At 47.5% G+C, this 10,880-nt stretch overlaps 1 pseudogene; it reads right to left on the reverse strand.

The window, feature by feature from the left end:
- Window positions 1-494: 494 nt before the first annotated feature.
- On the reverse strand, window positions 495-9,323 carry LOC138844585 (large ribosomal subunit protein eL30-like; annotated as a pseudogene).
- Between the last annotated feature and the right edge of the window lie 1,557 nt (window positions 9,324-10,880).

The following is a 10,880-nucleotide window of genomic DNA, read 5'->3' on the forward strand; positions in this document are numbered from 1 at the left end:
GTGCATGATGTGAAGTGTGGGGTTGTGTGTTTCCCACCTGGACTTCCTTCCCACCCTCTCTCAGTTCACTGTGCAGAAGGCTCGGCTCTTGGGTCTGCCTCTCTGTGAAGGTGGAACACAGGAAGGCAGGTGTGTGACAGGTGGTCTGGCTAATAGCAAGCACTTGGGGGCCTCTGCGGCAGTGTCATTTGTCATAGTTCAGGGAGAGAGAGAGAGAGAGACAAACCTCAGTCCCAGGTGGTGGTGCCCATGGAGGCCTTGTGTTCAGGAGAGTCCAAATGTCTCCTTTCAGTCCTGGAGAAAGTTAAGAAAGAATCTGAAGGAAACTTCCCTTCAAAGACTGTAACACTTCGAGCACAAATGCGCAAGTATTTTTGCAGTATCGATTCAGCTGAAATGAAATCACCTGTTATCCTGATTATCACATATTAGTAAGCATGTTCCACTTACATATGTGAAAATAGGAAAAATATTGGATTACTACAATATTTTTTTACAACAAGCTCTGGCAGGTTTTATTAAAGAAAAAGTTGCATGATTCACTTTTCACCAGTCTGTTCTGGCATGCTTCTAATAATATCAGAATCGCCTGGATCAATGATAGAAAGCATGCTTACTCTGTAGTATTTTCCACAAGCTGTGCCCAGTTCAATGTAATACTCTATTTCAGATTTCCTCAGGGCCGGGCAGTTGTTGGCGAGGATGACCAGCTTCACCTTGCCTTGTCTGATCATCTTCAGAGACTGCTTGTACCCCAGCACATATTTTCCACTCTTCATCACAAGCTAGAGCCTAGAGTTGATCAACTTCAGCGACTTTTTCTTTTTCTTTCTTTCTTTTTTTTCTTTTTTTTTTTTGACAGACAGAGTGGACAGTGAGAGAGAGACAGAGAGAAAGGTCTTCCTTTGCCGTTGGTTCACCCTCCAATGGCCATCGCGGCCGGTGCACTGCTGATCCTAAGCCAGGAGCCAGGTGCTTCTCCTGGTCTCCCATGGGGTACAGGACCCAAGCACTTGGGCCATCCTCCACTGCACTCCCGGGCCATAGCAGAGAGCTGGCCTGGAAGAGGGGCACCGGGACAGAATCCGGTGCCCTGACCGGGACTAGAACCCGGTGTGCCGGCGCCACATGGCGGAGGATTAGCCTAGTGAGCCGCGGCGCCGGCCATCCAGCGACTTTTTCGTCTTCTTGGCAGCCACCGTCTTCCTGCCTTAGGTGCGGGACGGCCTCCAGCCAAGTGCAGCCGCAAAGATGGCCGGGCTACTACAGTGTGATTTTTAAACATTCAGGAATTTCTAGCTACAAAGCAAAAGCTAAACATGAATGCTTACCCTAATAAAGCAGCCAGGTCCCAGGTTCCAGGTAAGTTAGTGGAGATTCACTTCTCAGCTCTGCTAAGTGAAACTAAAAACCCCGGAAATCAATCCTCAGCCAGGCCCCGGGGGACTCTGAGTGGTGGAAAGAAGAGGTCAGATTGGTGGAGAACTCAAGACCCAGAGTGGTGGAGGTTCTGGACTTGGTGCTGGAAAAGGCACAGTCCAGAGCCACCAGCAGCTCAGAAAACCACACTTGGGCCAAAGGACAGGGCCAGGGGCCACCCACAGAAGAGAAATCCTTTCTCCCATTTTACCCCCAGCTGAACCCCACAGACAACCCCCACTCCCTGCCCCCCAGTGCAGTCTCCCTCCCCACCCACAGCCCCCGGTGGTCTGGGAGCTGCTTTTCTGCTGATGGCACCAGCAGAGGTCAGGCAGAGGGTGGGGACTCCCACTCCTGCCCCCAGCACCAAGGGACCCACGGGCACTTTCCCTCCCCTCTGGCAAGGTGTCAGCAGGTGGAGGGGGAGGTGTCCGCCTTTCCATGTGCATCCCCAGCGAGGAAGTGGGAGGAGGGTCTTGGGGAGGAAGCAGCTGGAGAAAGGGATTCTTTCACCCTGCAGGGTGATTCTGCAGCAGACAACTGGGCAACCCGGATGTAAACCCGGCCACACTCAACATGCCAGAAAATTTCAGCAGCAATTACAAATATTCTTGGAACAAAAATATAGAAAATCTCAGAAAAATAAATGGAAGATATGAAAACAACAAGAGGGGGGCAGGTGTTTGGCACACTGCGTAAGGCACCACTAGGGATGCCCAAATCCCGTATCAGAGTGCCTGGCTTTGAGTCCTGGCTCCGCTTCAGATCCCAGCATCCTCTGCTGTGCACCCTGGGAGGCAGCGGTTGATGACTCGAGCTTTGTCTCTGCCACCCGTGTGGGAGACCTGGATTGAGTTCCAGGGTCCTGGTCTAGCCTGTGCTGCTGCAGGCGTTTGGAGAGTGAGTGGAAGATCTCTGTGTGTCTTTCAAATAAAGATAAATAAAGATGACAGTTGCATGCTTAAAATTATTAAAAATACCCAAACAAAATGGAAATCACAGAATTTAAAAATAAAAGGCTATTTCAAAGCACTCATGAGAAAATGGGATTAAAAGGTAAGTTTATTTTGGTATAAAATCCATGCATAGGTTTTCATAATATGCATTCTCTGTGAAATTTTTGAAGACTCCTCTCCTTCAGTAACTAAAACAAAATTTTTTCTGGATGAGCTCAGTGGCAGATTAGAGATGACAGAGAATAGAATTAGTGAATGTGAGAATGGCTAAAAAAATTTACTCAATCTAAGTAATGCAGAGAAACTAGACTGGGGGAAAATGAACTGTGCCTCAGAACCTGTGGCAGAATTGACAGCAGAACTACACTGGACTTCCAGTGCAGGAGAAAGAATGGGAACTAAAATACGTTTAGAAATAAGGGTTGAAGATACCTAAAATTGGTGAAGGCCTAAATTTACATATTAAAAAAGCTAAGTAAACACCAAATAGAGCAAAACCAGGGAAATCCACACCAAGATGCACCATAATCAATCTTCTAAAAAAACTGAAGACAAAAAAAGAAATGTTCCCAAAAAACTTGAAAGCAGCCACAGCCATAGAGAAATGAATTATGTACAGGGGAGGAATGAGTTGAATGACGGAGGATTTATCATCTGAAACCATGGAGACCAGGAGGAAGTGGCATGGCATTTTTCAAGGACTGAAAAAAGAAAAAAAAAAAAAAAAGAAATGTGAACCCTAGATTCTGTATCAGGTGAAAATCTCTTCCATTCCCATGGATAAATAAAGGCATTGGCAGGCTAGGGCAGAGAATGTGTTGGTATCAGATCCGCTCTTGAAGAATGGCTAAAGAAACAGAGTCGGTGAGAGCAGATGAGATGGTGACAGAGAGGGAAGGAATGTCAGAAACAAAAATAATGGAATGAACAAAAATAGAGCTAGGCTTACACTAGATCAAATTTGGCCAAAGTATGTCATATGAATGGTGGTCAACTTAGACTGAGTGAACAGTTAAAACAATTGTATTTAAGAATTGGGAAGGATAAAGGGACACGAAGTTAAGTTTCTGTGTTCACTTGTACATGTCAATATCAGTGTACTGTGATATGTGTATATTTTGTATACCCATAGCAACCACTAAGAAAGCTAAGAGATACACTCCCAAAACACCATAAAAAATCAAAACAGAATTCTAAAGATCATTTGGTAAATTAATCCCCAGGAAATGAGGAAATGTATACAGAGGAATAAGAACCAGAAAAAAAAAATGTAGAAAACCAAATAGTAAAATGGTAAACATAAGTCCAATATATTAATAATTGCTTTAAATATAAATGATCTAAATAAAGCAGTTAAAAGAGATTGGCAGAGTGAGTTTTAAGAAACATTGCCTATCTCTATGATGTCTACAAGAAATTCACCATACTAACATAAGTAGGTTGACTGTAAAAGGATGGAAAAGCTATGCCAAGCAAGCAAGGGCGGCTCTGTTCATATCAGATAAAGTAGACTTCCAAGAGAAAGTTACCAGGGACAAAGAGGGGCGTTATATAATGATAAAAGGGGAAGTCTCCCAAGAAGACACAGCGTTCATGAATGCGCAGGTACCAAATACGAGCGTATCCAAATACATGCAGTAAAACAGACGGCACCAACGGATGGAATATCACATACATCTGATACAATGGACTGCTATTCACTGGTGGACAGCTGCACAGCTGTGGGTGGCACTTCCCTGTCAGCAGCTGACAGAACCTCTAGTCAGAGAGTCAGCAGAGGAACTGAGCGACAGTGTCAGCCAACAAGAGCTGGCGCTCACAGAGCGCACCAGCTACCTGTAATACCTACCTGTTCAAGTTCCAGAGCCATTCATTAAGGCACAGGATAGCCTGGAGCACAGGACAAACCTCAGCAGACTTGGAGATTGAAACTGCATAGACTGACTGCTTGAAAATGTAAAGATCTCTTAGACTTCAACAACAACAGACCACAAACTGAAACCAAAAAATGGCAAAGGGCTTTAGCAGACATCTCTCCAAGGAATGTGTTCAAATGGCTTGCAACACATGAAAAATGCCTGCTGTCACTCATCACCAGAGAAATGCGAATCACAGTGATATTACTTCATACTCATGACGAAGGCTATTATTCTCCCAAATTGAAAAGAATGAGTTGGCAAGGATATGAAGAAATTGGAGCACTTGTGCTCTGCTGGTGGGAATGTAAATTGGTACATCTGTGGGAAACAACTTGGAGTCCTCAGAAAGTTAGATATAGAATTACTGTATTTATAGACTTACTGTATAGCCCAGCAAGTCCACTTCTGAGCATATACTCAGAAAGAATCGAAGGCAGGGAATCCAACAAGGACTTGTTTGTCAATGTTCGTGGCGTTTTTCACAGCGGGTGGGAACCCAAGAGCTCAGTGGATGAATGGATAAACAAAACATGGCACATATGTACAACGGGATATTATTCACTCGTAAATGGGAAAGAAATTCTGATACTTTCCACAGTATAATGAAAATTAAAAGCATTATGCTAAGGGAAATAAGCCAGAAGCAAAAGGACGAGTACTGTATAATTCCAATTACATGAGGCACCCAGAATAGCCGAGTGTGTAGTGACAGAAAATAGAAGAGATTGCCAGAAATTAGGGAAAGGGGGGATGTGGAGTTGTTTAGCAGACAGAGTTGATGTTTGAGATGATGGAAGTCCGGAAGTGGGTGGTGGTAATGGTAGGGTAGTATTTTGAATGCACTTAATGTCACTGAATTCCACACTTCAGAATGATCAGGCTGGATGTTTTGCCTAGTAGTGGAGATGTTGCCTAGGAAGCCTGCACCCCACACTGGCAGGCCTGGGCTCGACTCTGGGCTCACTCCGATTCCAGCTTCCTGTTAATGCGCCCCAGGAAAGCAGCAGGTAACAGCTTAAGTCGGTGGGTCCCTGCCACCCACATGGGAGGCTTAGATTAGCTTCTCACCTCCTGGCTGTGGCCTGGCCTGGCTGTGGCATTATAGGCATTTGAGGAATGAGCCAGTGGATGGAAGCTCACTCTGTCTCTATGACTTTTTCCTCTCTGTCTCTCAATTAAATAATAGAAATAAGCAAAAAGTGTAAATGGTTAAATGGTGACTCTTTTTTTTTTTTTTTTTTTTTTTTTTGACAGGCAGAGTGGACAGTGAGAGAGACAGACAGAGAGAAAGGTCTTCCTTTGCCATTGGTTCACCCTCCAATGGCCGCCGCGGCCGGCGCACCGCGCTGATCCAAAGCCAGGAGTCAGGTGCTTCTCCTGGTCTCCCATGGGGTGCAGGGCCCAAGCACTTGGGCCATCCTCCACTGCACTCCCTGGCCACAGCAGAGAGCTGGCCTGGAAGAGGGGCAACCGGGACAGAATCTGGCGCCCTGACCGGGACTAGAACCCAGTGTGCCAGCGCCGCAAGGCGGAGGATTAGCCTAGTGAGCCACGGCGCCGGCCTAAATGGTGACTCTTTAAAATAAAATAAAAATACATGCATCTGAATAAAAACAAATGACCATATCAAAATTTGTGAAATGTAGCTAAAGCCGGGTACAGAGGAAAACATATAGTGCTAAATGCTTCCAGTAGAGACGGGGAAAGTTGCTAAGTTCAAAAATTTAAGCACCAGCCTCAGGAAATTAGAAAAAGAAGGACAAAATAAACATTGAGAAGCAGGAAGAAAAACAAAGACAAGATCAGAAATAAACTAAAAATAGATAAGCAATAGAGAAAATGAAAAAAAAATAGAAAGCTGGCTCTGAAAATACCAATAAAGATGACAGACCAGGAAGACTGGCAAAGATAAAACAGGAAGACAGAAATTAACACTCTCAGAAATGAATAAGAGGATATCACTCTTGACGCTGCACTCATTAAAAGGATAATAAGATTCACTGTGGACTACTCCATGTACTTTACAGATGAAAGGACAAATTCTTTGAAAAATCACAACTTACTGAATGCAGCTGCTGTGAAGTTGGTAATTTCAGGAATCCCATAACTACTGAGGAAGTGGAATTCATAAGTTAAAAGCTTCTGAAAGGCCGGCGCCACAGCTCACTAGGCTAATCCTCCGCCTAGCGGCGCCGGCACACCAGGTTCTAGTCCCGGTCGGGGCGCCGGATTCTGTCCCGGTTGCCCCTCTTCCAGGCCAGCTCTCTGCTGTGGCCAGGGAGTGCAGTGGAGGATGGCCCAGGTGCTTGGGCCCTGCACCCCATGGGAGACCAGGAGAAGTACCTGACTCCTGGCTTTGGATCAGCGTGGTGCGCCGGCCGCGGTGGCCATTGGAGGGTGAACCAATGGCAAAGGAAGACCTTTCTCTCTGTCTCTTTCTCTCTCTTTCCACTCTGCCTGTCAATAAATAAATTAATTAATTAATTAAAAAAAAAAGCTTCTGAAAAAGAAATTTCTAGACCCTGACAGTTACACTGGAGATTCTGCCACTGAACTAAGAATCTTCCAGGAAATGCAAGAGGAAGGAACACTTCCTAACTTGTTTTGTGAAACCAATATTACCCTATTACTAAATCCAGACACATAATAGAAATCAAATCCAAATAATCAAAGAAGGGGGGATACTACTTAGTAATAAAAGGAACAAACTCCTGCTGCATGCAGCCACTGATGTGGACCGTAAGGGCATTGTGCTTATTGAAAACAGCCAGTCGGAAACCGTCGCATGCTGTTTGAGTCCACTTTAAAACATCCTCAAAATGACAAAGCTGTCGAGGTGGAGAAAACAGGTTAGTGGTTCCTAGGGGCCAGGGCCAGGGCGGACAGGTGAGGCTGTACCCATAGGGCCGTGGTGCTGATAGCAAGCTTCTGCCTCCTGATCATGGCATTACGTGCGTCCGCCTGGGTGCCGAGTGCAGCTGCAGCAGGTCCAGGGCTTCCCGCAGGAAGACACGAGAGACACACTCACAGCAAGGCCGGTGGCGCGGCTCTGGCTCCCCAGCACCAGACTTTATGTTTACATCACGCCACATAATGATTCTTTCTTCTTATAGTAACAAGTCTGTTGTCCATTTTCATCTAGTTACAGTTTCTTTGATTTTCAAAGGCATGTTCAAAGCATGGGTTGCTATCACAGACAGGTGCGAGACAGCGGGCTGCCCACACAAGCCAAGGCCTGGGGTGCTGTTGAGCTACGCACAAACTGGTTGCAGAAGCTAGAGTAGTACCTTGCTAATCTAGTCTTTACGGGAAGCCCCAAGTCCAAAGCAGGCCCTTTTTAAATGTTTCCCCTCTTTTGCAGTTCGTTCTATAACTCTTTAGTTTCTTTATTGTACTTATCTAAAGGTTCACTTAGATCTATTCCGCAGTTCTGACATCCTAACCATTGTTGTATTTGTAGCACATGTTGAATTAAAACTTCAATAACATTTATCTTTATTCTAGTGGGACGTATATACCAGGGAGCCTGTTGCATTTTAATTCTTTTCCACAAACAGCTCAACCTTGTGTGAAGCATTAACCCCTTATCCTACACTAACATTTGACTTGATTAAAATTCTACAAAGCAGGCCGGCGCGCCGCGGCTCACTAGGCTAATCCTCTGCCTGCGGTGCCGGCACCCTGGGTTCTAGTCCCAGTTGGGGCATCGGATTCTGTCCTGGTTGCTCCTCTTCTAGCTCTCTGCTGTGGCCTGGGAGTGCAGTGGAGGATGGCCCAAGTGCTTGGGCCCTGCACCCCATGGGAGACCAGGGGGAGGCACCTGGCTCCCGGCTTCAGATCAGCACAGGGCACCGGCCTTATGGGCCATTTAGTGGGTGAACCAACGGAAGGAAGACCTTTCTCTCTGTCTCTCTCTCTCACTGTCTGACTCTGCCTGTCAAAAAAAAAAAATTCTACAAAGCAATGGACATTTTGGAGATGATGAGACTAAGTGTTCTTCCCTAAAATTAGGAATGCAGCGATCATTAGCGGGACCACCAGGAAGCTCCGGCTTTCTTACGCAGAGTGTAGTTCCCAGCAAACCTAACGCCACCAAGAGGACCACAGCTGTCCTTCTCAGCCTTGCTGAGACAGACCTTCTGCTGTGACCTTGTCAGCTAGCCCGAGTTGCCTTGGCCTCACCACATGGGGTGAAATCGTGTGAGCCCACACATGTACATGTTTCAGAACAGGACCCTTCACTCCCCCTCTTCTCCCACCACTCTTTGTCTGAGAAAATTTGGCAAAGCATAAAGCAGCACCGTGAATACTGTGAGACAGTTCAGTTGCTTCAGCAGACTCAAACACCACCACAGAGCGTGGATGATGATGTCTGGCTGAAGGCGTCACAGGTGGTCGTGGTAAGTCCTCCACTTCAGGTTCAGGGGCATTTGCGTTCACGGTGACAAGCCCCAGCCTCACACTGTTCTCTCCCACTGTGGGGGACCCATCATCTACGTGGCCACCGCAAGGCTCCTGGGCCTGACCTGGCCAAAGCAACAAGGATGGTGACTCCTGGTTGCATCGAACAAAATAGATAAGACATGCCCTGGGGTTACAGAAATGAGCCTTCACAGTTGGAAAGGGGAGGCTGGAGCTTGGGGCAGCCTCTCTCCTGCTCCAGAGTATCAGACAGAAAGGATGAGCAGGTGATAACAGCTGTCGACAGCACGGAGGTCAAGTGTGTTCACTGGACACCTGCTCCCCGCGTTAAACACCTGTGGTAAAATGCATAGCTAAGAGGCACCATCGTAACCGCCCCGTGGTGCTCGCGTCACCACTCTCCGCACCCAGAACTCCTTCGTCGTGTGCGAGTCCCTGCTGTACTCAGCCCCTGGCTACCTCGTGCTATTCTCGGGCTCCATGGGCTTGGAGACTGCAGGTCCCTCGTGGAAGTCCACGCATCCTGCGTTTGTCCTCGTGGTTGGCTGACTTCACTTAGCACCTGTCCCCTAGACTCACCGAGTTTCTGTCTTTTTAAGGCCAACATCCCCCTGTGTGTACAGTCAGGGCGAGCACCCATGAGCCAAAAATCTGAAGCCCAAGGCCTCCAAAACCTGCGACTTTGTGAGTGCCAATCGCTGTACGGAATGTTTTGGATTTTGGAGCATTTTGGGATTCTGGATTTTTGGATTAGGGGTGCTCAACTGGTAAAGACTATGCAAATATTCTAAAGCAAAAAAAAAAAAAATCAGTTTTTAAAATCGGCACCAAGCACTTCGGATATGGTCTACCCACCCTGGTGCACATTTTGCTATCCATTTACCTGTCAGTGCAGATTTGGGTCACAGCTCCCTTTCGGCCATTGTGGATAATGCTGTGAGAACGTGGTGCACAAGTATCTCTTCAGGACCCCGTGTTCCATTATTTTGGGTAATACAGCTGGTCTTGGCTTGCAGCTGGGTTGCACCTCAGTGAACCCGTCACAAATGGACAGCATCCCAAACTGCAGAGGCACTGATCTCCCTGACCTTCTGCGGATCCTGGCCGAGCAGCACCGCACGCTGTAGGACGGGGGCTGTTCGCCTTGTGACCTCCAGGCTGACCCAGAGCTGTGCTCTCTGCCGCTGTCCTGCGTTGCCAGAGAGGATCGGACTGCACAGAGCCAACCCAGGACGGACCCACCTCCCACATCCCACGTGTGGCTTCTGCTGAATGCTCGTCATCGCTTTCTCACCGTTAGAAATCAGGGATTGTTTGGGGTGCTAGATCTTGGGGTAATTCTACTTTAAATTTTTTGAGGAACTGGGATACTGTTTTCCATTGCAGTTGTATCATTTTATATTTTACCCACAATGCATAAGCATTCCAATTTTTTATCTCCTGTTAACACTTGTTATTTCCTGACTTTGGGGTTTTGTTTTCCTTCTAAGATTTTTCCTTTAATTGGAGATGCGGAGAGAGGAAGAGGGAGAGAGGAGAGAGCTCCCACCTGCAAAGGCTCTGGCTGGGCCGGATGAAAGATGGGAACTGGGAACTCAGTACAGGTATTTCACAGGGCTGGCAGGAACCCAAGCACTGGAACCATCACTGCCGCCTCCCAGGGTCTGCGTTAGCAGGAAGCTGGCATCAGGAGCTGGAGCTGGGTATGGAACCAGCACTTCGAGAGGGGCCCCAGGTGTCTCAACCAGCAGCTTAATTGCTACACGAATACCTGTCCATTTTTTACAGTACCCTCTCTCTCGATGTGAGGGGTCTCCCTGCGTTTTAAACACGAGCAATTGTTGTCTTCACTGTTCCTCAAACGCACATGCCGTGAGACAGCATGTGAGACCCTGTGCCCTCCGCCCAGCACTTCTCACACGACTTTGGAGCCTGGCTTTCCCCCTCCTGTGCCCTGACTGCTGCCTGCAGCCGGATGCCTCATCTGTGTCTCTTCACACTCAGCCTCTAACGAGAGGCATCCGGGAAGTGGTGAACTGGCCAAACACAGCCACCTGTCCTTCCTCCCCTCCCCTCCCCTCGCCGCCCCAGCTCTCAGGAAGCAGCGCTGCAAGGACTCTGGGACAGAGCCTGGTGCCCAGTGGCCCAGGGACAGCTGGGCAGG

The sequence above is a fragment of the Oryctolagus cuniculus genome, chromosome 12, assembly GCF_964237555.1.
Source record: "Oryctolagus cuniculus chromosome 12, mOryCun1.1, whole genome shotgun sequence".
Taxonomy (NCBI): domain Eukaryota; kingdom Metazoa; phylum Chordata; class Mammalia; order Lagomorpha; family Leporidae; genus Oryctolagus; species Oryctolagus cuniculus.